At 34.8% G+C, this 27401-nt stretch overlaps 1 long non-coding RNA gene across 1 annotated transcript; it reads right to left on the reverse strand.

Annotated features, from left to right (window-relative positions):
- Nucleotides 1-22078: 22078 nt before the first annotated feature.
- On the reverse strand, nucleotides 22079-27185 carry LOC143921432 (uncharacterized). The gene is made up of 3 exons (XR_013261435.1): nucleotides 27123-27185; nucleotides 26528-26689; nucleotides 22079-24224 (listed from the first exon to the last, which is right to left on the reverse strand). It is a non-coding gene; the product is annotated as an uncharacterized LOC143921432 (long non-coding RNA).
- Nucleotides 27186-27401: the final 216 nt, after the last annotated feature.

Genomic DNA, 27401 nt, shown 5'->3' on the forward strand with positions numbered 1-27401 from the left:
AAAATATTCTCGATATTTTCGAGATTCATAAAAAATATTCTCGAGATATCAGAATCTCGAAATTTCAGAATAAAATATTCTCGAAAAACGAGGATCAAAATTTCTCGAGAAATCTCGAGACGAGATTTCTCGATCACAACCTCTACATGTAATCCATATCGGTTGTTATGTATGTATGTTTGTGCATAATAAACTTGGGGCATACATACATACTATTAATATGTAGTTATCAAGAATATTATAAATTATAACATAATTCTACAAAATGAAATCAAAATATGTATACTTATGTATATGCCTACACAGTGGCGGACTGGGACTGAAATTAGTGCATGCCAGGAGTCAAAGGGGGCCCACCCAGGGTTAAAAAAAATTGTCCCCCCCCCACCCATATAACAAAAATTTTCTTCTTTCCATCACGCTAAAAACCAAGGGTAAAAAATAAATAAAATTTTCAAAAATGGGAATAAACAAATTTAGGTACAAGAAAAACGGCAAAAGCAAAATAGATCCATAAATTACATTGTATATTTCGTTTCAACCCTTGTCCTAGGTAAATAGAATGCATCATAAAATAATGCGGCATAAAAGCGGCTTTTACTTTCTGGAGAAAACAATCACAGACGTCATTTCATCTTTTTCTTGGGGGGGGGGGGGCAGGCAAAGATTGGTCAAATTGAATTTTTTTTCAAAAAATCTTTTTTATATCGGAATAAAAATGGAAAATATTCTTTGCATAGACCTTATTGAATTATAAAAGATGAAAAAAATAAGATTGTTTTTGAAAAATTAATTATAAAAAAATATTATGCAAAAAGTGAAAAAAGCGCAAAAAGCGAAAATTTTTTCCAAAAATCTTCACATTTCGTGAACACCCGTTAACCGAAAGTGACAGTTTACTCCTGTTGGCAGTTTACCGGATTTTTCTTCCACGATTTTAATCGATCCTTTAAATATGTCTACTCTTCACGATTTTATGTTAGATATTTATTTATTTATTTATTTTAAACAGACCATTGTGGCATAACAGGAATTCCTAAAGCGCCACAATGGTCAAAAAATATAACACAAAAAAGAAAAAAAACAAAATAACAATTAAACATGAACATAAATACATCAATACATAAACATAAAAAATAGCATTTAATAATAACAGATAAAGTAAAAATATCAAATAAAATATAGCATAAGGAATGCCTTGCACCTACAGCCAGTTTCAATAAATATGTAAGAAACAACTACAAATACAAAACATCCCTGTAAGGCCCAAATGGAAGAGAGCTAATCAAAATTTCACTCATAAATCACAATCAATCATGAAAACAATGATGAGCGCAGACTACCAGATAAATGGGTTAGAGTAATTTCGACAATTTATGCTCACTAAGGTGGAAAATATCACATTCAGTCTCGGCAGCAACGATTTCATTAAGAAGTCGGATAGCTCTTGGAATAGGAGCCATTCGAAAAAGGACTGTGCGGGCAGGAGGTACAGCCAGCAAATGATGATGTCTACCACGCACATAGTGATTAGGGACATAAAGTCCCAACTGCTCCAGCAACAACGGGCATGACGTATTACCACGTAAGAGCAGGAGAACGAAACCAATTAATGAGAAGTTTCTCCGAAGTTCAAGGAAATTATACCCAAGCATGCCCAAAAGGAAAGGAGTGGGTTAGAGATATGGGTAATACCCATATTCTTTCCTATATAGGAAACGAAGAAATGCTTTTTGCACTTTCTCAATCATCAGAGAGTAATTTGCTTCATGCGGATTCCACACAATCGCATTATACTCTAGCTTACTTCTCACAAGCGAATTGAAAAGCAAGCGAGAAGACAAAGGATTGGAGAATAATCTTGCATATCTCAAAACAAATCCAAGTCGACGAAAGGAAACGTCAGCGACTTTCTTGATATGGTTGTGAAAGGTGAGCTGAGGATCAAAAGTGATACCCAAATCGACAATAGATTCCACACGCTTCAACAAGACGGATCTAATGGAATATCCGTGACAATAGAGCGAATGTGCACGTCCATAGCTCATAAATGCACATTTGTTTAAATTAAGTTCAAGGCCTAAACTAGAACTGAACTCCAAGACAGCGTTTATATCAGCTTGAAGGAGAGAGGCTTGCCTCTCATCCTTGACAGCAAAAAATAATTTAACGTCGTCAGCAAACAAGAGACATGATGCATTACATAAAACTTTAGGGAGGTTATTAATAAGAATTGTAAATAGTAATGGGCCTAAAGTGGACCCCTGAGTAACACCAGATCGAGTAAAAAATGAAGGAGATTCATAAAGACCATATCTAACAAATTGCTTCCTATCACTAAGATAAGAAGCAAAGAGTTTAAGAAGACGCGCTGAAAAACCCACTTCAGCTAACCTGATCAAAAGAGCGTCATTATTGACTTGATCAAAGGCTTTACGAAAGTCAAAGTAGGCTACATCAACTTGCTGACCAACGTCAACTTTAGACATGATCAAATGTGTGAAGCAGGCGAGATTAGTGGTAGTGGAACGACAGGGTGTAAAACCATGTTGCTCATCACACAATAATCTTTTAAACTGCGCAAGAATCAAACGGTGAAGGATGATGTCAAAAATTTTGGGAATAGCCGAGATAATAGCAATAGGTCTATAATTTTCAACCTCATTTTTAGAGCCACTCTTATGAATAGGAATGACTCTAGATAATTTCCATTTTTCAGGATAATTACCAGAAGCAAGAATAAGGTTAAAAATAAACTGAAGAGGCTCTAAAAGCGAATTACAGCATACCTTTAATACGTCAGGGGGCACACCGTCAGGCCCAACAGACCCCTTCAGCTTCATAATAGCCATCCTAACATCTCCCAGCGATACCCGCGGAATGTCTATACCGACACCCTCAGTACCAATTTGTGAAGCCAAACTAGCATTAAGGGATGGTTTTCTCTGGTCAAAGACACAGCTAAAAAATGAAGCAAAAGCATTGGCGATCTCAGGACCGTCAAAACTTTTATTACCAAATGAGAATGAATGCTCAAGACCATGTGAAATATGCTTACTCTTAATAAAACTGAAAAAGTGGTTAGGATTAACCGCAATAGCACTCTCCATCTCATTAAGATAGACAGTATATCGCTCACTCACACCACGTTTCACGATCTTCCTAAGAGTCCGGAATTTCTCACAGTCACAAAATGATTGGCTACGTTTCCATCTTCTATGAGACAACCATTTTGCACGAACATCAGCTATAAGTTTGCACCCAAACCACGGCGGAAATACCCGCCGATGTTGTTCCGAATTAGGATAACTGATGAACCGAGGAACATGACTGTCAAAAATATTATAAAGTGTATAATACAAATATTCAACAGCATCACCAGTATTCATGAGGTACATTTGGCGCCAGTCAATTGAACGAACCTCATTATAAACCAATTCAGAATCAACACGAGCAAAATTCCATCGCAGTGAGGAAACCCCAACCGATGAACAAGCTGAAGCAGCTCTCACAGAAGAAATAAACAAAAGCTCAATATGTAATGCATCATGATATAGGTCCTCAGGGATGATCGCAGTTCCTTTTGGGCATTGGATCATCGTTGCTGACACATTACATTCATTCACTAACATAATATCAAGCATACTTGGATTAATGGGTGAACCAATCTGTATTATGTCGCAATAGGAAATCACAAAATTAAATTTATTGCGGACATGAATATTACCACTAGGTAGATTAAAATCACCCATTATTAACAATATATCACGTTCATTCATAAAATCACGCACATTCATCATATTCACAAACAATAACTCGTATACGTCCTCTTTCGCAGCAGGCGGAATGTAAACCACACATATAAACATTCTCAAAAATATAAAATCAACTCTCACCCATAAGTCCTCACCAGATAGAGTTTCAAAATTTGTCATCCGGACTGACCGAAACCAATCACGACAAGCAAATAATACACCACCACCACGTCGATCAACTCTATCGCGACGATGCACCCTCCAGGAAGAATCAAAAAGTTCAGCATCAAAAAATGATGAAGTCAAACATGTTTCCGTTAGTGCTACCATATCATCACAAATAGTAGAAACGGCTGAATTAAACGCAGCCAGCTTTGTCCTGAGACCTCGTACATTTTGGTAATAAATTACCAATTTTCGGTTTCCCAGTTTGGCGCGTGACTTTCTTTGAGACAAGAAATGGCAGTTTTGATTGAGCCAACGGAGACGAAACGGAAGAGGAAGCAGAAGAAGAAGCCAACACAGTCACAACAGCATCACGACTATCAGGACCATTTGAGCAGGCAGATGTAGGAGAAGAGGCAAATGTAGGAGAAGAGGCATACATAGACGTCACTGCGACCGTTTCCATAGAAGATTCACCAATACTTGCAGACGTAGTTTTTATATCAGGCTTCAAACATTTAGCAGCTCCCGAACAAACATCAGCAAATGAAACACTTGGGCGCAGCTCTAATGATGAAACAACGTCAGTGGCAGACATAGAAGTAGTATTAGTATTCGATTTTATATTCTTAATGCTCATTCCCCAATCTTTAAATCTACCAAAATGAACACCAGCAGGCCAAGAACCAGGAGAAAATAACAGGCCAGCGACAGAAGCAGGAACAGATACCTTAAAGGATGTATAAGATCCTCGTGCATTAAGAGGGGAAACCACAATGCCATCCTTTAATCCACAGATGGCACTAACGTGAGTCAAAACCTCGTCACACGAAGTGTCCAATGTGTAATTCCTTGTATCAATGTGATGAAAATATAATAAAAAAATCATCAAATTTAATTAACCAGAAGTGGGATTTTTTCCTCTTAAAAAAGTAAAAAAAAATTTTACCACACCCCTGATCGTATCAAGCTGAAAATTTATATTTGTGTTCTTTATGTACTAAAGGTTTTGGTCAGAAAGCAATTTTATTAAATAACTAAAGCTTTTTTTGGACCGAATTCGTTACACATGAAGTTTAAATCCATCTCATTCGTTGTTTTGTGAGAGAATGGACGTCTGCAAATAAATAAAATAAAAATACGAGAAATAAAATCATTTGTGATTGAACCGATTCAGTAAAATATTAATTTAAAATCTTTCTTGAAAACAAAAAATATACAAAATTTCGGAAAAATAAACGTTACACATCTGTTTTTGAGACAAAATAAAGTAAAGGGGACCTGTTTAACGATTCGCTCCATAAGATGAACAATCTCTAAGAATTTTACCCAAGGCATACCACTTAAAAACCAAAATATACTTGCTTTAAAATAATAATTTTTTTTTTATTTTATTATTTACCCAAAAGTAACATACATAAGAAATAAACGTAGCATTCACAGATCCATAGTATCTCATTAATCATTAAGTTCATAATATTTTCTAAATTCACACTATTCCTTAATTTAGGGGGGCGAATGCCCCCCTATGACCCCCCCCCCAAATTACGTCCCTGAAAAAAATGCATAATATTTTCAATTAATGTTAATCGAAAATTTGGATTTTGGGGAGGGGGCCCCTATCCTATATTTCTATATACATGGATGTGTCTAGATTAGGAATAGATTTTATATTCGGAAACTGTTTAAAATTGTGTATTTAAATCTTACTATATCGTCGAATTATAATAAAATGTTATTTTGAAAGTATGAAGTAAATTTAAATCGCTGGTTGATGATGAATCGAAATTGTTTTAAGCAATTCAGTTTATATTATTCACGGCAATTTGTTTTTTTCCCATTTTTATTTCAGTAGGTAGTTGTTACATAGGTATTGGTATATACATAATATTGAGGTTAGAAATGGGCCCGGCAAAAGGGCCCACGCAAATGTTGAAACTTACATTTCGAGCCTAATAAAAAAAGTTAACCGATCCTTGGGCTGTTAAAGCAGGTATTAGTTGTTTGTGTATATTGTAAGAAATTTATTTTGTTGAAATACCCAAACTTTAGGTCCCAAAGTGCAATATCCTATAAATTTTTACACACGTGAAATAGTTAAAAAGTTATTTAATTTTACTGAGGGCCCATATTTTCTAACAGATAGTGGGGCCCACATGCCATCGGGCATGTTCGCTTTTATGGCCAGTCCGCCACTGTGCCTACATACATATTTTCTGAATTTCAAATGAAGGTACCATTGTGGTAAATCTTGCTCAAAGATTATCTCTGAAAATCAAAATCAAGATGAAATACAACAATTGTTTAAAAAAACCACGACCAAGTTATTCAAGAGGCTTGTAATAACAAAACAAAACTGGTTTTTATTCTTTGAGAAAATTCTTATTACCACCAAAAGAATTATTGAATTTAAAAACAAAATTGTATCCATAAATCTTCCCCTCTCCCTCCCCAAATTAAATTTGTTTGTATTATTTTATGGTAATGAAATTCAAAATGCAAGTCTTTCAGTAAAAAAAACACAAATAATTCAATAAAAAGTAAATTTTCTGCCAGCTTTTTTTAGTTTTTCATAGATGGCATTAATAAATCTCACTTCAAATATGGAGAATTTTTTGTTTAAATTAAACCTACCTTAAACGGAGAATACTAGTATCACAATGAATTTGTAGATGTCAGCAAAACTCGAATCATACACTGGTTCCCAACTCATGTATTATTATTATATTTTATTTAAAAACACTTACAACAAATAAGATTTGTATATTAATAAGGCATTTGATATAAATTCTGCCTCACCGCCAGCATGAACAATTATGAATCTGGACCCTTTTGATATTGGCTTCCTAATGCCTTTGCTTGATGAATCGCCCCATGACATAGAAGAAAAATATGTATGTATTGTACACATACGTTTCATCGGTGTAGATGATAGGCCTTCCTTCATTTCTCTACTTTTGAATTTCTTTTATAAAACATCTTTCTTTTATATACAAAATCCGGCTCGGAAGCGAGGCTCGGTCGACCCGCTCCTTCCTCTCATTGGTTGCTCTTTGCGACTACTCTAGTATTGCCGTGCCCTGAATTAACTCGAATGTTACCTGATGAAATACTCCGACATATACTGCCTGGTTCGCATATAATTTCGGACGGTTAGCAGCGTACGGATTAGTAAAGGGTAAGCCTTTACTGTAATTATCCTATTTATACATTTTCTAGCATCTCGTATCCTTTAAGTACACTATTGTAAAATAAAACCTTCAAAAATTTGCCAATGAATATTAAAAATAAAGCTTCAAAGTAGCCGCTTAACACTATACTGGCTTTCCGAGCTGGCAGCCGAATATCCAAAAGCCACTATAGTGGCTTTCATTATTCGTTCAAGACGTTAAGAGTCATTATTTCTTAATCTTCATTTACTGACGGAGTTGTGAATACTTACAACTGGCCAAATTTTAAATCCTGCGCGTGGCGCAAAAAACTCAGCGCAAAATCAGTTTTTTCAATAAGTTTTAAATGCGTTTTCGAAAATAATTAAAAGAGGTAGGACCGGAAGCGCGCCGTCTATTGTTCCAATATTGTAAATGCTTTTTAAAAAAGGTTCGGCAAACCTTTAACAATGCATTTACAACATGTGAACAATGGACAACGCGCTCTGGGTCCGCTCTTTAATAATTACTGTATTGAAATTGTCGGCCATATCTACATGATAATTTCATAAATGCGAATAAATTTATTTGATACTCTTTGTGCCTTGAAATATAACGCAAGCAGGATTTCTCAACTAAGGCCACAAAAAATTATTTTTAAGCAGGGTTTCTAAACCGGGCAGCAATTTTTTTTTCAAATAGATTTTTTTAGCAATCCAAACTTTTACGTATGCAGGGCTTCTGAACTAAGGTTCGCAAATCATCATTAGGAAACTTTGCTCATTGATCATTGCAGCATAATAAGAAAATTCTGCTGCGCATAAATAGGATGTAGAAAACGGAAGTAAGACAAAAATAGCTTGTTTTCCATATTGGGGTTGTCTTTTGACAAACCCGCTCAGAAATCATTTAATGGCTTTAAAATTCATCTACTTTAAAATTTAAGTCATTCATCTAAGCCAGGAAAACAATCAAAATTATTAGATTCAACTGATGAAATTCAAAATTGAATTTTATCTCTTGTATTAAAAATTGTATTACCTTCACCTTATATTGTAATACTTTTTCCACAATTTTTATTCCCGTGTCCAATTTCTAGGCGCGTATTTTTGACCAATAAATCATATATATTGTGTAAAACTTCAATATCTTTATTACTCATTTGTTTTTTTTTTGTTTTTTTTTCGCGTTCGATTCATTAGGATATCTTTGTGGAATACAATAAATTTCCGCTAGATACTATTACTATTTAACAAATAGTTGAAAAAACAAGAATTTTTTGGTTGAGGTGTACCCCATATCGATACGGGAGGGCTAAATATGTTACAGCCTATAAAACCATAGCAAAATTTTCGTGGAACACCTATTCAGGTCCCGTGGAACATATGTAGTTGGGAAACATAATGGGAAACCCTGATCTAGTAAAATTAGCGATTTCGAAAGAAATCGTAATGATGAATGTCAAATGCATATTGAAAAAGAAAAGATTAGTGTTTAGTTTGTGTTTTAAATGTAAATTTTTCTTCAAAGAATTCGAATGTACAATTCGCATTAAAATTTAGTTCGCCATCTTCGGCATATAGATTTTATCGGTATCCGTCACGAGCCCGAATGTGAAACGCCCGAAAACGCAAATGTCGGAAGGCAAAGATCGATAATCGAAAGATCTTAAGTCGAAAGATCAAAAAAAGGGTGCATGATAAACGGTACATACTCACGTACTTAAATCAATGGCCGATAAATACTTCAATACATACATACGTATACGCGTACATTTTAGATATGAATAGCAGATGCCGTGAAGACGGGCTTGCGAACCTTGGTCTAGAATCCGTTCATACGTAAGATTTTACTTTTTTTAAGTAATATTTTTTGCGGAACTCAGTTGAGAAACCCTGTAAAAGTTTGGATTGCTAAAAAACTATTTGAAAAATAAAATTGCTGCCCGGTTTAGAAACCCTGCTTAAAAATAAATTTTTGTGGCCTTAGTTGAGAAACCCTGCTTGCGTTATATTTCAAGGCTCAAAGAGTATCAAATAAATTTATTCTCATTTATGAAATTATCATGTAGGCCGACAATTTCAATACAGTAATTGTTTTCGAAAACGCATTTAAAACTCATTGAAACAATTGATTTTGCGCTGAATTGTCGTTGCGCTGAATAGTCCATGCGCTGAATAGTCGTTGCGCTGTGAGTTGTCTGCGCCGAAAGGTCGGCGCTAAGTTGGTTTGCGCCGATTTGTCGTGCCACATTTGGCACGCATACAAATTAAAGTTTCGTCGTCCCTGAACTAATGCGTTATGTGAGATTGAAAATGATTGACATCTATCGGCATTCCTTTGCAGTACAATAAAGTAGAAATCAGCTTTACCGACTATCACTTCCAATTATGTCATCTAGAGGTACTTATTATAAGTTGCATTTAACATTTCAAGAAACCGAAATAGTTTATTTTTCGTGTGATAAATATTTGAAACTATCGCACTCAAATAATTCGGAAACGACACTAAAAATAAAGTAAAAATTCGGGTGTGACCAACCCATGACTTTATCTATGTATTTGAGGAATATAAGAAAGTCACAAAACAAAATTCTATATTCAACCGTACACACACATTCACACATACTGGCAGCATTACGAAATACTAATAGCTAAGATACAAATTGAGCGCAAATGTATGGAAACTTGCACAAGACAAAAGTTCTACTTCCGGTTGGCGGATTTTGGTCAAATTTTTACCGCGGTGAATTAAGATTATTAAACTGTGATTTGACATACAAACTGTCAAAGTGAAATTAACGCAAAAGCGATTGCCAACCTTCTCTAGAGGCTAGAGAGCGTCAGATGAGCTGATTCTGATGAGTAGAGGTAGGACCGGAAGCGTGCGGTCTATTGTTCGATTGTTGTAAATGCTTTGTAAAAAAGGTTCGGCAAACCTTTAACAATGCATTTACACCATTTGAACAATGGACGGCCCCCTCAGGGTCCGGGCTTTACTGATGAGATGTCCGCGAACTCCTCGCGAAGACCACAACCAACGGCCATGGCCACGGCCACGAGGGCTTTTGGCTCGAACATATGTCTAGTCGATAATAATAAAAATTTCGTTAACAAAAAGTATTTGCGAATATTTTTGTTTGTGTGACCAATTTTTAATTTTTGGGTGTGACCAGTTTTCTCGTCACCAGTTTTCTTGTGACCAGTTTTAGCGTGTGACCAGTTTTATCGTGCCAGTTTTAGCGTGACGGATGATCACGAGCGACCGGTTGTCCTGTGACCGGTTCACATTTGACTAGTAGTCCGTTTACCGTTCAAAAAATCCCCAAAATACACAGACACACATTTTTTCTAGATCATGAAAACGTGATCAGTAATCGATTCTGAGTTCGAATCAGTCAAAATCTCGAGTTCGAATTTTCGCATGATCACAAAACTTCATCTATTGTTACTACATACATACATAGTTAAAGTAAAAATCAAAAATCGGAAATTAATGAGAAACGGGAAAATCAGACTAATCCATGCACATATTAATAATTGTACATTAAAAAACATGAATTTTAAATCCTTCGCGTGCTAGCTAATTTTTTATAATTTAGGTTCGTTGTCCCTGAACTTAATGCATTATGTGAAAAGATTGACATCCATCGGCATTCGTTTGCAGTACGATAAAGTAGAAATCAGCTTTACCGACTGTCACTTCTAATAATGCCATCTAGCGGTACTTAACATTTTACATTTCATTTAACATTTCAAGAAAGTGAAATAATTTATTTTTCGTGTAATAAATTTGAAACCGAGTATGATTAATTATCATTCTCAAATAATTCTGAAACGTAAATAAAAAAAAAAATGATAAACAGTAGAGGGAAGAAATAAAATAAAAAATGAGAAATTATTGAGAAACGGGAAAATCAGACTAATCCATGCACATATTAATGAATGTACATTAAAAAACATGATTTATTTTTAGAGTCGCTAAATGAAATTTTAGAATGGCACTAATAGGTATGCTCATCGATTGTGGTGTTAGCGTCAATTCAATTGTCATTTGACAGATGTCATCGTTCACATAACCTCGAAATGTCATTCGGAAATAGATAATTAGCACTTCTTTTGATTCAATTCATATCATTTTCTTGCACGCAACAATCTAAAACCACTTCTCAATATATTTGAATCTTTGAAAAGATAAAAAATTGAAGTTTCGATACAATTCTAAAATACTTTAGTATTTGTATGCTTTTTAGATCTCTTACTTTTCAATCAAACTTCTATCTATGTATATCCGTGTATACAACTTTTTTAATAACTACAGGAATTCCTGTACAGAGATTTCATACAAATTCAAATTGAATTTGTATAATTTTTTGTAAAGGAGAAAAATAACCATTCAGGCACAATTTTAGAGCATTGTGACGATTATGTGTCGTTAGTTTTAATTAGATGTATTTTTATATTTCAGTGAAGTTTATGATGTAGTAATTGATGGCGGACCGGCTGGTCTCACCAAGCTTTATGAAAATGGGTAGGAAGCTTTGCCGTTGGAGGCCGGCAATCCGATAGACGACCGAGCAAACAGCTTGCCACTCGGAGACGCTATTACAGATCTCGGAGCTGAATGGTTATTATAAATTGTTATTTATATTGATATGCATTTATTTACTTTACAATATAGTCTTTATTGTCAAATGGCTAGGTGTCACGGTGAAGAAAATAATGTCATATTTGAAATGGTCAATGATAATAACCATGTAGAGACTTCCGGGATGGCCGGATTGAACGATGTTTCCACTGGGAGTTAATTATTCAATGAAATATCGGAAAACATGAGCTTATTGTGTTGTGATATGGCCAGGGTTGCCAGACGTCCCCATTTTAGCGGGACTGTCCTGAGTTCAACAGACAAATCCCGAGTCCCGCACTGCCTCTGAAAATCCTGACTTCTCAAAATTTGCATATGTACAAAAATGTACGTAAATAGAAATGGTTTGCTTCAAAATAATAAAGTCTTGTCCTTAAACCAAACATGAAAATCGAATTTTCTTCAATTGTAGAATTATTTAATATTATTTGAAATGTTGACCTTCTATACATAGGTGTCTGTTTATTAAACAAATTCTTACTGAAGCAAACGAAAAAAAAAAATGTATGAGAAATGGATTATATTTTTTAAAGATCTTTCCGCTTGCAATAATTTGTATAAAATTGTGGCCCACATTCTCTCAATTCTACATTCCATTTTTTTGATCGTTCGAAATAGTGAATGTCCCGATCTGTGATTTTGGTAATCTCCCAACCGTGGATATAGCGTATGAGGAATTGGAAAGAATAGCTACTAATTCCGAATCACTCACAATTTTTGTTAAAAATCCATTCCAGCTTCGAAAAAATCTATAGTTGAGATTAGTTTTAGATTGATGTTCCGCGGGGGAACCCGTTCATATGTACATACATATATGAAGAATTCATACGCTTAATGAATTAAATCTGCCACTGCGTACGAATATTCTGAAATAGTACAATATAATGCTGTTACATATATGTACATAAATGATTTATATTATTTCTATTGAATTCATTAATATATGCGTTGTAAGGAGTTAAAAAATCAGACCATTTGATTAAATCTGTTGAACATAAAATAAATTAAATTAATTATTTATTATAAATTAAATTAAAGATTGCCAATGAAATTGTGTCTCATCAATGAGTAATCGTTTTGTGAATGTCAATTTTCAGATACAAAGACCCGTTGAATGCTGAAAATTATGTCGGCGTGCGGAGACCAATCATGGATCAGACGCTGGAATGGTTTCACGAATGGGAAATTTCGCTCGAAGCATCCGATACTTGGCTCGACACAGCCGTCAGTACTTACTTGGAGTATTGGTTGTGTTAGGGTGATCATCTCCTCCACTGGATATTAAACTGTGCTCGATAAATAGTATTTATGGTGGTAAAAATCGCAATATTCATATTCTAAATAATTTTATTACGTTATCTTAAAGTGCATATAACTTTTTTATTATAAATATTGCAGTTTTCTGGATGTTTGTAGACTTCAACTCTCAAATATCCCCAAAGGAAGAAATTATAGAGCAAGTACAGGTTACCGGATGTAACGAGATCGTATTGTGAAGAAAATTTTAATAATCTCCTCATCGTTTAAATAGTGGATCCTTTCTATCCAAACCACGTACGTATCTGAATTATAAATTTAAGAGATTTTCAGTCCCGGAAAGTTCCATGGCATCTATAGATTTGTACCAATCGGAAGTTACTGTAGCTTCTTCGCATCCCTCATCGAAAAAGTACCAACAACAAACAACAAAATCTGCACCAGCTTATTAAATAACTTTCACAGAGGTTTCTTTAAACTCTTCAAGAATGCACCTGGACAATCTTCATGTTGTTATGGTCGCTCCCCACCTAATATTTAATATAAATGTATAAACAGAGGGCTACCGACGGTGCACTGCGTTCATTCAATAATGGGTATCAGTTAAACATTCAATAGGTGATGTGCCAATCACCATACACCAGCCGGCAGTCCCTCTTCTATTTCTTGTAATAAAGGAAAGTAAAACCGACAAGAAAGGAGTCATTATTACTCAATTACAAAATTTTCCAGCACCGATGCACACAGAGACCTAATACCCCATTTCTTATTACCCCAGTGGTACCCTTTGCTTCAATACGCATTCAGGTGGGGCCGATCAACGATTGACGCTGTCAACCGTGTCGTCGGAACAGTACGATCGGCATGGGAAGGATCTGTGAAGCGGAGCAAGCATGTCGCTTTCTTTGGTGGCGCTGGACATCCGAAATGCTTTCAACTCGGCTCGATGGGATAATATCCTAAGAGCCGTGGGGGAGGACCATCGGGTGCCCCGCTACCTGACGAGACTGCTGGAGAGCTACTTTGAAAACCAACAACTGGAGTATCAGTGCGGCACTACCAGCGATCTCTCCTCGCGGCGACTCTCGTCGGGCGTCCCGCAGGGCTCTGTCCTCGGAACTGTCCTGTGGAACGCTATGTATGACGGGCTACTGAGGGTGGAGCTCCCGGAGGGTGCCAGCGCCGTTGCTTTTGCGGACGATGTCGCAATCATGGTGGTTGCGAAATCCCTCAGAAGCGTGGAGATCTGCGGCAATGACGCGCTCTATCGGGTGAGGACATGGCTAAATCGCGCTGGGCTGGAACTAGTAGACCAGAAGACGAAGGCAGTGTTCTGTCTCCAGTGTGAGCGCATTGCGCAAGCCCAGCTGCTGCCTGGTAATGTTCTCTTTCAGTTGCTGCTGTCCGGCAGCAACTGAAAGAGAGAGGGGTTTTTAGGGAGTAAGAATCTCACACTCCCCCTGGCATTCGGGCCGGGGGGGCCTACGCAAGGTTTTCCCCTCTCACGGAAAAAAAAGTGGTACCCTTTGCCTCCAACTGTTCACAGATTCTTAATTCATGGCCTGGAAATCATTGAACATGCTTTAGTGCCCATAAGCCAGCTGAGTGAAGAGGCACGAGAAGTGAGAAAAAAAGAATTCAAAAGATATAGAAAATTTTTAATAAAGTGTCACATGAGAAATGGAATGAAGACGTTTTAAATTTAAATTTACTTTTAATAACACCAGCATGAGAAAAGTATCCACAAAAGAGACTACAAAGTTTGAAAAAGAGGTTTTCTAATTACACTGTTCGACAAATGACGACTTTTTTTTGGTTCAGAGACGAGATTTTGCCCAGTGAACACGAATCTGGTAATAAAAAGTGTTGATTGGTTCGAGATTCGGAGATATATGTGTTTTTTATGTACTCGTATGGGAATTTTCGCCTCGCGTGCCACTTTTCGATGGGGTTCATGGAGAAGAAACGAAGTTTGCGTCGCATTTTCTCCTCGAAATGGGGGTCCGGGGATGCGTCCCTCCTCTTCGATGTCGGAGGGCGCAGACTCCTCGCGGGAGCTCACCGGCTCCATTTCGAACGCGAGTAAAACCACTACAAAAGATGACTAGAACAATGACAGCTGTCTCGACCTTACCAGCTGACAGCTGTCACTCGCTAGTGCGATTTTCAGTCAATTTCAATTCATGCCCTTCGAAATATTATGTGGCTATTTTTGTTGGTAAACGGACTACTAGTCAAATGTGAACCGGTCGCTCTAGATCGGTCACACGTGATCACCCGTCACCCTAAAACTGGTCACGAGAAAACAGGTCACACCGAAAATTGGTCACAAAAAAACTGGTCACACACACAAATAAAAAAATGGTCGAATTTTTGAGTGTGACCAATTTTCGGGTGTGACTAGTTTTCTCGTGACCAGTTTTAGTGTGACGGGTGATCACGTGTGACCGATCTAGAGCGACCGGTTCACATTTGACTAGTAATCACTAGAGGTAGGATAGTCACAGTGCTATCCATTGTTCCATTTCTGTAAATCCTTTGTAAAAAAGGTTCGGCAAACCTTTAACAATGCATTTACAATCTTTGAACAATACGCGGCACCTTTTGGGTCCGGTGACTAGTAATCACCGAACCATTTTTGTTAGACGAAACACTATAGCGTTGTGCACAAAAAATGGTTCACTATTGTCAACCATCTTTTTGCCCTCTTGCTTTGTAGGGTATGTACATACATATGTATACATTTTTTGAAAAAATATAAATATAAAATTATATATGAATGCATAAGCTAAAAACCAATAAATTTTATTTTTTAGTTTATGCAATGATATTGCAAGCCACCGAATGGATGATAACACCTGTAGCCCACTTGAATGACTTTTCCGGGAGGTTAATGAATTTTGGTATGTAAAAAGTAATAAATTTTGAACCTGTAATGGAAAAAATAATTTTAAAATTATATGATTACCTCTTTAACCCTTAAATTAATTCCTGAAAGTCTGGCCAGTCAACCGGTTAATGAAGTATTTACATTCAAATGACCAAAAAATGTAGTATTTCTACTAGCCGTTGACCACTTGTTCTAAACCAAGATAAGCATAAGTTAATTAAAAAATAAAAATCTTGAAAAATGACTATTCCCTGAATGATGGTACTCATGGTGAACGGATTATTGCGCAAATTGCGACCGCGCGCACAACAATCGTTGCCACAAAAATCGCGAATACGGAATATCTGGCACTCGAGTTCTCGTTATTACAATATTTGGCGTGGAGTTCTTTCGATTGATGGAGTTTTTGGGTGCCAGATGTTCCGTAATCGAGATTTTAATAATTAATAATCACAGAACCGGTATTCATATGTTGCCGATTGGCGTTAATGTAGTGGATAACGACAATAACTAGAGTTTCCTTTACCACAAACTCGCGATGAATTATACAAAACCCAATCATATTACTCATTATTACGGTAAATAGATTATTTCGCACATTGCTATCGCGCACACGACAATCATTGTCACGAAAATTGTGAACACGGAATATCTGGCACTCGAACTCTCTTTAGTGCGATGGATAGAATTTTTGGGTGCCTGATAATCACCGAACCCATTTTTACATTAGTTTGTTAATGGAACTAAAATCACTCGCAATCCATAATCAGATTTTCAAATGTTTCACTTTCACTTAAAATTGTAAGACAACGGTCAGCGAATGTGTAGCGTCTTTTGGCAATAAGCTAATGTACTAAGTCGGAATAAAATATTTGCACCCCCTTTTTTATGTTATGAAACAAAGATATTGCTAAGTATGTCCTAATCACAGTGAATGTACCATTTATTTCTTCGGTTTCTAATTTGATTCCCTATCAATGGCACATTTATTTTGCTAGAGCCCCTCAGGCACGGCGTTACAAATTTCTGAGATCCTTATTTATTTTACATATGTAGATATATACCAGGAAGGCTTGACAGGAAGACCCCAATGTGCCTTCCTAGACAATTAATAATAAACAATGCAGTATTTTTATTACACAAATCACTGTATTTCGAGAAGCTGAAGAACACGAAATTAACAATTAATTAATTTATTAATAAATTAATCCATTTATGGATAGACATCTATGGATACTTGTACATATTTTTTTACAAATTGTACATATATTAAATATACAGAAGATGATTTTTTTTTTGCCAATTTTGAGGAACCGTTTCAACAATGATCAGATAAAATTGGCAAACTCTGACAAGAAACAATCGACTTGGAGTCACAAATATCCAAATTCGATCCTGGGCTAATCTATTAAAGATTTGCACAGGATCGAACCCAGTCAGTGGCGTAGCGTGAATTCCCGGTGCCCCCCCCGCAAAATATTTTACGGCGCCACACCTCCCCCCCCCCCCTCCCCCATATATTAATATTAGCAAAATAACTTTCCAAATTAATATTTATACTTTTTTACGTATCGATATGTGTACCTATATATCAAAGTGCATTCAAATTTAATCTGGACGACCAACAAGCAGTGCACAATCTGTTTTAAGTAACTGACGGTGAATTTTCCTTAAAAACTTCTCACCTGTTAATGGTGACAGCGAAAAATTTATAAATTTTATTGGTTTTAATCATATTATTTTTTTATTTTATTTAAAATTTATTATTTTTATTGTTTACACATTGAAAAAATATCGGTTTTTTTAGTCGGGAAACGAGAAACGTTGGGTTGGGAAAGGGTGACTTCCCGACTTGCTACACAGGGTAACACCATCGCTTGTGACGTCACTTCATACGCATTCGGTGCGGTGCATAAATCGTTAAATCGACTAGGGCTGCCCACCCAGTCGTCCGCGGCTTGATTTTAAGTCGATCTTTTCTCCATTCTTAAAATGTACGTATGTTGATAAATGTTACCCGAAAATATCTGAAACACAACCGACATATTCGTTGTGCATATGTTTCAGATAAATGAATGATGTATCATATCGATGTGCATATGTGCATATATACATATATACATATATGTAGATTAATATCCAATCTTAACGAATGCGACACAAAAATCGATCTGTTGTTAGGGCTCTACGAGTCTACGTACATATTTGGCCGAATCTGTTTTTCTAATAGAACAATAGATTATTAAATATGAATATTATAAAATCGGATACACGAAATTCTTTGAACGATAAAAATCTTGACCTGTAGTGAATATCTCTTTCATTGTAAATCCCAAAAATATTTCCAAATCTGAGGAGTGTCAACGATCTGTTGTAGCATAAACCATGCTTATTTTTAAAATTGTTATTTTTTCATAAGCATTATGTATTTGTTAACGTTATATAAAACATATCCCCCCCCCCCTTTATATACATATGTATGTTGGTAGATTGCGATATATAATAGTTGGACGAAAATATTAGCTTTATACCAGGGCAGCCGAATTATAAAAAGGTTTGGCTGCCCCGGTATAAACTATCGAGAGTATAATTTTTTCCAAAAATAAACATGTCTTTTAAATACAATAAACTAAGAATATTAATATTTTTATTTATTATATAAATTTTCAGATAGATCATCAGAAAACAAGTCAAAATATCCAGATTGGGATCAAAATTGAGGTAAGACAATTATGTTCATAATTACGACATGTTAATATTCAAATATTTAACAAAAAGCATTTCGTCATAATGAATTTCTCCATTTCATAAAAATCTTGGTATTATTATATATAATATTTTTTCAAATTATTATAGTATTATTAATTACAGTATTTTTTATTATAGTATTATTAATCATAGTATTTTCAAGGTTTTTCTTAGTTTCACTTGTTTTAATATTGAAATTTTTAAGTATAATATTTCAAATTATATTACTTTTAGATGTAGTATTTTAAATTTTTAAATATTTTTAATTATAGTAGGTATATTACTTATCTAGTATACATACAGTATTTTTAATTTTAATTGAAGTTTTCACGTGTTTTACACACAATCAACTAGGATGATTAATATTTTTACTTTAATATGAATTTTCAGATAGACGGTTATTTTACGATAAGCTCGTAGCATCAGAAAAAAATCACAAAATCTGGATTGGGATCAAAATTCAGGTAAGACAATTATATTCATAATATCGACATGTTAATATTGAAATATTTAAGAAAAACCAAATTTTCGACATATTGAAGTTCTCTTTTTCATAATAATCTTGTATGGGTGAGAGGGTGGTATTATTTTTTTGAATTAATTATAGTATAATTAATTACAGTATTTTTTTATTATGGTACATTAATCATAGTATTTTTTATTTTAATATTTTTTATTATAGTATTGTTTATTATAATGTTTTAAATATAATATTTTTGATTTTGAAATTTTAAATTATAATATTTTTAGATGTAGTATTTTAAATTCAAATATTTTTAATTATGGTATTTTTAATTTTAATTTATTATTTTTAAATTTCAGCGATCCAAAAAAAAGATGGCAGTTTTTGAAATTCATAATGAAGATGGACGGGAAGGATTCCAGAATGATAGTCGAATCGAGGTGACGAGAAAAACGGTGTTCAGCGAAGATGGAAAACAATACATCGAGGGAGAGTGGCAGGGAAACAATTTAACAAAAGTATTATCCTGTCAATTTAATACTAGGTTCACCGATGAAAAGACGTTTTACATCAGAAACCAAACTCCAGGATATTTGTTTATAATAGATCATGAACAGTTTATTGCTCGTGCAAAAATTTCAGATACAATTGGTTTATATGTGAAAAATAGCTTTTTGGATAACCGTATCATATGTGAGCTTTTATTTAACAAAATTAAAATAACGGAAATTTTTAAAGATGGTTTAATGAATAAAAAGAAACATTGCTACAAAGATTTTATCTCACTTATCAGTGACATTTGCCATAAGATTGGTGATGATATCGCTGTCAATGATGATATTTTACAAATATATATTGAAATTGGAAACATAAATGAAGAAGATGTGCTACTTAAGAATGATTTGATTATGAATAAACTCGTCGAAAATAAATATGTTTCAGAGGAAATCAAAGACATTGCAAGAACATTCTTGAATATATTACAGTCTATTGAAAAAAGAAATGACACACTACCAATTATAGAAATTGCCGAAATTGAGGATTTTACCGAAGAAGTGACAAAAATCATTGGTGAAGGACTAGAACACCATAAAAGAACTTTACATGACAATTGTTTTATTTTTTTCGACAATTACAACTTCAACGATCTATCAGCAGAGCAGCTTCTATTTATAACAAAAAATGACATGAAAATGATGTCAGATCTTGCATCTGTCTCTGACAATAAATGTTTTTCTAAAATTTTAAACCTGTTTCAAGCCCTTTTCATCGAAAAAGTTGAATCCGCTACGAAATACGTTTCTTATAGAAAAATGGCACCAATGTTCAATTCAGTTACTTATTACATTTTTAAAAGCTTCACCGAGCTTATCGAATTCATAAGCAGTATTACAAAAACATCTGTTGAAGATACTTTGAATATCATACAAACAAATTCTACTATAAACTGGGAATCCCCTTGTTCCTTAGATTTGTCCATGGAAAGACAGTGTCGCTTCCTCTTTCAATTGATTACGTTTTTCAGTGAAGGTTCAATCAAAACTTATGAATACACTTTTAAATTTTTAACGTCTAAAAACGTTTTGAGTAAACGCAACGTTACTCAAGAAAATTTGAGGAAATTATTAAATTTAAAAGTTAGCCTTCGTATATTTAATGTTGAATTTGCAAGTATACCAGAAGACCGACGCATATGGTTATACTTACTCGATGATGCAATGTCCATAGAAGGGAATGATAGTTGTTTTGAAAATTTCCAACCCGTGTTGTCTGATTTTGTGAATTACATCAGCAAATCCGATAGCTCTTTGGAAGTATTTCGCATCTTCACCCACAACCTCATACAGTTTATCGTAAATGGAGAGCGATGTTTGTCATATTTTAGGAATCTTGATGTGTCGGAGTCACTTTAAAAATTTTGTTGTATAAAAAAAAGTTGTCTTGTCTGAAAAATTACTGTACTGTTATTTTACAATCATTGATGTATGTATAGCATAAAGAGGCTAAAAAATTTTTAAGATTTTATTCTCATTTTGGAAATTTAGTGTATGAAAATGCTGGCTACTCCTGTCCAAAAATTATCATGTTGTAAATTTTGCAATCATTTATAACATTTTTTTTTTATTTTTTTTTTATTTTTTTATTTCATACCAGGAAGGCATTACAGGTAAACCCCAATGCGCCTTCCTGGCCAAATTACAAACAATACAGCATTTTTTTATTATATAAGTCGCTAAATTACGAGACACTGACTTAAACTCGACAATTAACGAGACATCTATGAATTGTACATACATTTTTATTGTAATATTTACATTAATCATACTCTAATAGTGGTGACATAGTGGGTAGGAAGGATTTTTAGCCAATTTTTAATCGGGAATCGTTTCAACAATGAAATCAGAGAAAATTGGCAAACTCTGATAGGAAACGATCAACCAGGAGTCACAAATCCTGGTCTGACCAGCAGCATTACAGATATACTCAGAAAAATTCTTTTCAATCGAGGTCAGCTCAAGGGATCGAACTCGGCGCCTCTCAGTGTTAAGCAGAAGCTTAACGACCGAGCCACGCTGCTGGCTATAAAGACGATGGTAATATTTTTAGACGATTTTTAGAGACTTTTTAGACATAAAGACGATGGTAATATTTTTAGATATTTTCCGCTAATTAAAAATTTCTTTGAATAAAAAAAGATTGGTTATCCCAGTTCAAAAATTATTATCAGAGTACGGATAGCCAAGGTGCCGCTCATTGTTCAATTGTTGTAAATGCTTTGTAGAAAAGGTTCGGCAAACCTTAAACCTTCATATGTTTGCGGATGATACGTTAGTTTATATTGTAGGTGATGATGTTTAGGGAATTACGGTATTTAAGTGATTGGTTATGTGAGAATAAACTGAAAGTGAACTTAAGTAAGACTAAGATGATGTGGATGAATAATAAAAAAGTTGTGAGTGATGTGATTATGGATGGGAGAGTGGTAGAAGTAGTAGATAATATTAAGTATTTGGGCATTTATTTGGATTGTAAATTAAGTTTAGTTAGGAATAGAGATATACATAATTATAAAACAAGAAATAGAAATAAATTAATTATAGGTAGAGTTAAGAAAGCTAAAACTGCAGGAGGTGTTTTTCACAGAGGTGTTCAAATGTATAATGCCCTTCCTGAAGGCATTAGAAGTTCTAATAACATTGCTGCTTTCTTGAAGGGTGTTAATGGATACCTTTGTGGAAGATGCTTTATAATTTGTTTTTGTTATTTTGTGTTATATGTATTAGCAGTTTTGTTATTTTGATAAATAAATAAAGATGATGGGAATATTTTTAGATTTTTTCTCTATTTAAAAATTTCTTTGTATAAAAAAAGGTTGGTTATCCCTGTCCAAAAAAGATTATATTGTAACGTACGCCGCGGATTAAGCAAATAGAATCCCAGAGACTGTGACCGTTCAAAGATTATCTGTAACGGATATCTGTTAACGGATTAACTAAATGCATACCGTGCGACTGGTATAAGTGGGTTTTAAGGATTAGCGACAAGCTAAGTGCATGAAACAATGATTGCACTTCTCATACCGTGGGAATACATATCCGAATACGTGACTATACAGTAGGTAAACAGATTAGACGTCCTGAGAGACCGTGAGACCGGTGTAAGTGGTTTTAGGGATTAGCGACAAGCTAAGTGCATGAAAGCTAAACAATGATTGCACTTCTCATACCGTGGGAATACATATCCGAATACGTGACTATACAGTAGGTAAACAGATTAGACGTCCTGAGAGATCTACCCCTTATAAGGCGGTACGTAGGCGATATCATGTCATTCTGGACTTAGCAGTGACACTGCGTGTATCTCCTGAATCATCAATAAATGCTGTGAAACGACTGTTGGCCTTTTACTTGGATCCTCCACCCACCCCTACGCAACAATATTTTAAATTTTGCAATCATGTCCATCAGAAAGACGATGGAAATAGTTTTTAATATTTTTCTATCATGAAATTTTATTTGCTAGAAAAATATTAAAAATCATTGTATTTTAAATTTTGCAATTATATAGAAGTTGGGCAAATTTAAAAAAAAATTCTCCTTAAAAATTTATTTGTATAAAAAATGTTGGTTATATAAAAAATCTTCACGTAAATCACGATCGGTGAACACGATTTCAAAATGTAGATTACAGTCACCCGACGTTTAGCAACAATTCACTGAGGACTGTAATCTCCGTTACCCGACGACAAAGTGTTAATAACGACGCATTTGTTAGTCTGAGAAACACGATTGAAGAATAAAACCAGTAGTGGAAAAGAAAAGAAACAATTATACAAAAAATCGATGGGGCGCAACTTTATGGCGCGCAGCCTTATCGGTCGCAGCCCCATGGGGCGCAGCCTTATGAGGCGAAGCCCTAAACGGCAACTGATCATGGGGCGAAGCCCTAAACGGCATTTAATAATGGGGGCGCGGAGGGGCGAAGCCCTAAAAGGCAACTGATAATGGGGGCGAAGCCCTAGACGGCAATTAATCATGGGGACGTGGAGGGGCGAAGCCCTTATCGGCAACTGATCATGGGGGCGAAGCCCTAGACGGCATTTAATCATGGGGGTGCGGAGGGGCGAAGCCCTAAAAGGCAACTGATCATGGGGGCGTAGCCCTAAACGGCAATTGCTCATGGGGGCGTGGAGGGACGAAGCCCTAGAAGGCAAAGGCTCAGAGGGGCGCCGAGGGCGAAGCCCTAGAAGGCAAAAAAAAAATGTTTTTTTTTTTTTTTTTAATTAAATGTTTACTATTTGCTTAGTCATGTTTAAGTGGTTTATATTATAAATACTGAGCGAAGCCGGGTAATACAGCTAGTATAATATAAAACAAAAAACCATTAGGTACTGATGGAAATAAAATAAAGTAAAAATAAAAATAATACAATAAGAATAAACCAATAAAGGTGAGTATTTTTGTTGAACGTAATTTATAATGAAGTGTTCAATATTACATTAAGAGTAAGAGTAAGTACTGACGGCTATGTCGAACCAAGTATCGGATGCTTTGAGCGAATTCTCCAATTCGTGAAACCATTCCAGCGTCTGATCCATGATTGATCTCGGCACGCCAACATAATTTTCAGCATTCAACGGGTCTTTGTATCTGAAAATTAACATTCACAAAACGATTACTCATTGATGAGAGACAATTTCATTGGCAATCTTTAAAAACATGACTTAAATGCCTTTGAACAGTATTTTATGCCAATTTTTGAACTCCTTAGTCAGGCCGCACACCAAAGATGCATCAATCAGCATGCACACTGTAAATGCTTCACTGTATTTGCTTCGTCACATTTAGCACTTAACGTTAAATGCGACGTAAACACGCACACCGGGGTTTCACTACATTTGCAGTCATAACATGATGGCAAACACATTCGCCAGCGAATTCAGGAAGTAGTTACTTTAATCATAAAGAGTACTTCTCTTTTCATCTTATGGCATGCGCAGATGCAGATGGACTATTTACAAGTATTGACGTAGGAGATTATGGCAGAAATAGTGATTCTGGAGTATTTCGTAACTGCAGATTAGGCCAAGCACTTTCAAATAATACTTAAAAAATCCCAGAGTCGATGCCATTAATAGGAGAAGAAGAATTTGGACGACCATTCAATTTTTATTTTGTGGCGGATGAAGGATTTCCCCTTTGCACCAATATTATGAGACTGCATAATGGAAGAGTCTTGAACAATATTTAACTACCGTTTATCTAGAGGTCGAATGCGCTTTTTGTATACTCGTACTTGTATCAAAGTTTCGTGTATTTGAAACACCGTGTATTTGTCCTGTTCATTGGATAAATCTGTTAAAATTGTTAAAACTACTTGCATACTTCACAACTTCATTAAGATGAACGAAAAATATCAGTTTACTTCAAAAACTGAAAACAATAACGGCGAGTTCTAGTCGCTATCATGACAATTATCAAAGAAGGCCGGGTAATGATGCCATTCAAAACAGGGAATATTTATGTGAGCATTTCACAAAACACAGTTAGCCCATTAATTCATATATTTATGCAAATAATAAATGTTATATCTTCCCAGATTCATTAAACTTTTCGCCAATATTAGTCCATATCAATTCTGTCATTCTTCTATTGCTGTAATCTTGATGATGGTAATTATAAAGTCAACTATTTTGTTCAACTTCTTTAATAAATCCAAATCGCCTTTCATTTTTATGTAGTTGTTGATTTTCGAGCAGCAAAGTACGCCGCTCAGCAAATGTTCGTTTGTTGTACCTAATGTCCATATAATAATAGAAATAAAAATAATTTTGACTCTATTCACTATCTGAAGAATTACATCTGAAGGATGCAGTAGAAACATTAGGCGGGTCTTTTTCATACTTTGTAGTCTTTTTTGTGGATTCTTTTCTCATGCTGGTATGCTGGATCCTTTTCTCGTTTATTAATACCGAAATAAGCTGAAAGTGAAGATCAGGGCAGACTGAATTCAAGTTATAAGTTCGTTGATTTTTAGCAGTTTTTTGTAATACCATATAAACTTTTGCAAGGGAAATTTTTCGAAAAATATACTATTCAAGGATGTATGTCAGTGTTTTTTTTTTCTGACAATATAAGCCATCATCAGAGTTCTTTGTTGCTATTTGCTTTGACACAGTAAAATTTTGATGCAGAAATATCTTGGAAGTACATATTCTAGATTGGAGGTCCCTTCAAGCCAGTCACACGACTGTTCAGTTATCACCGAGTGATTCGGAATCAGTGGCTACTCTTTCCAATTCCTCATACGCTATATCCTAGGTTGCCAGATTTCCAAAATCACAGATCGGAACATTCACTATTTCGAACAATGAAAAACAAAGAAGCTTACGAATTAATGAAGATATAAAGGAAAAAATATTTTTAATTAAATTATAATGTATATAAATAAGTACAAACACACACATATATATATATATATATATATATATATATATATATATATATATATATATATATATATATATATATATATATATGTAGAAGAGAACATATAAAAAATAGTTACTTAATAATCCACAGGAATCACAGTTAATAAAATATTTTGGATACAATTACAAGAATTACATTTTGTTTTAAGAAGTCAGGATTTTCAGAGGCAGTGCGGGACTCGGGATTTGTCTGTTGAACTCCCGCTCAGATGGGGAAGTCTGGCAACCCTGGTCATATCATAACACAGTAAGCTCATCTTTTCCGATATTTCATTGAATAATTAACTCCCAGTGGAATCATCGTTCAATCCGGCCATCCCGGAAGTCTCTACATGGTTATTATCATTGACCATTTCAAATATGACATTATTTTCTTCACCGTGACACCGAGCCATTTGACAATGAAGACTATATAGTAAAGTAAATAAATGCATATCAATATAAATAACAATTTATAATAACCATTCAGCTCCGAGATCTGTAATAGCGTCTCCGAGTGGCAAGCTGTTTGCTCGTTCGTCTATCGGATTGCCGGCCTCCAACGGCAAAGCTTCCTACCCATTTTCAAAAAGCTTGGTGAGACCAGCCGGTCCGCCATCAATTACTACCACATCATAAACTTCACTGAAATATAAAAATAAATCTAATTAAAACTAACGTCACATAATCGTCACAATGCTCTAAAATTGTGCCTGAATGGTTATTTTTCTCCTTTACAAAAAATTATACAAATTCAATTTGAATTTGTATGAAATCTCTGTACTGGAATTCCTGTTGATATTAAAAAAGTTGTATACACGGACATACATAGATAGAAGTTTGATTGAAAAGTAAGAGATCTAAATAGCATACAAATACTAAAGTATTTTAGAATTGTATCGAAACCTCAATTTTGTATCTTTTCATTGATATCTTTATACCAAAATTTTCGTATATGTACATACGTAAATATAATAGAGATAAAATATACACAAAGATTCAAATATATTGCGAAGTGGTTTTAGATTGTAGCGTGTAAGAAAATGATGTGAACCGAATCAAAACAAGTGCTAATTACCTATTGCCGAATGACATTTTGAGGTTATGTGAACGATGACATCTGTCAAATGACAATTGAATTGACGCTAGCACCACAATCGATGAGCATACCTATTAATGCCTTTCTAAAAATTTATTTCTTCCCCCTCTCCTGTTCATCATTTTTTTTTTTATTTACGTTTCAGAATTATTTGAGAGTGATAATTAATCATACTCGGTTTCAAATTTATGACACGAAAAATAAATTATTTCTCTTTTTTTAAATGTTAAATGCAACTAAAGTACCGCTAGATGGCAT

This window comes from Arctopsyche grandis, chromosome 2 (genome assembly GCF_051622035.1).
Source record: "Arctopsyche grandis isolate Sample6627 chromosome 2, ASM5162203v2, whole genome shotgun sequence".
In the NCBI taxonomy this organism is placed as follows: Eukaryota; Metazoa; Arthropoda; class Insecta; order Trichoptera; family Hydropsychidae; genus Arctopsyche; species Arctopsyche grandis.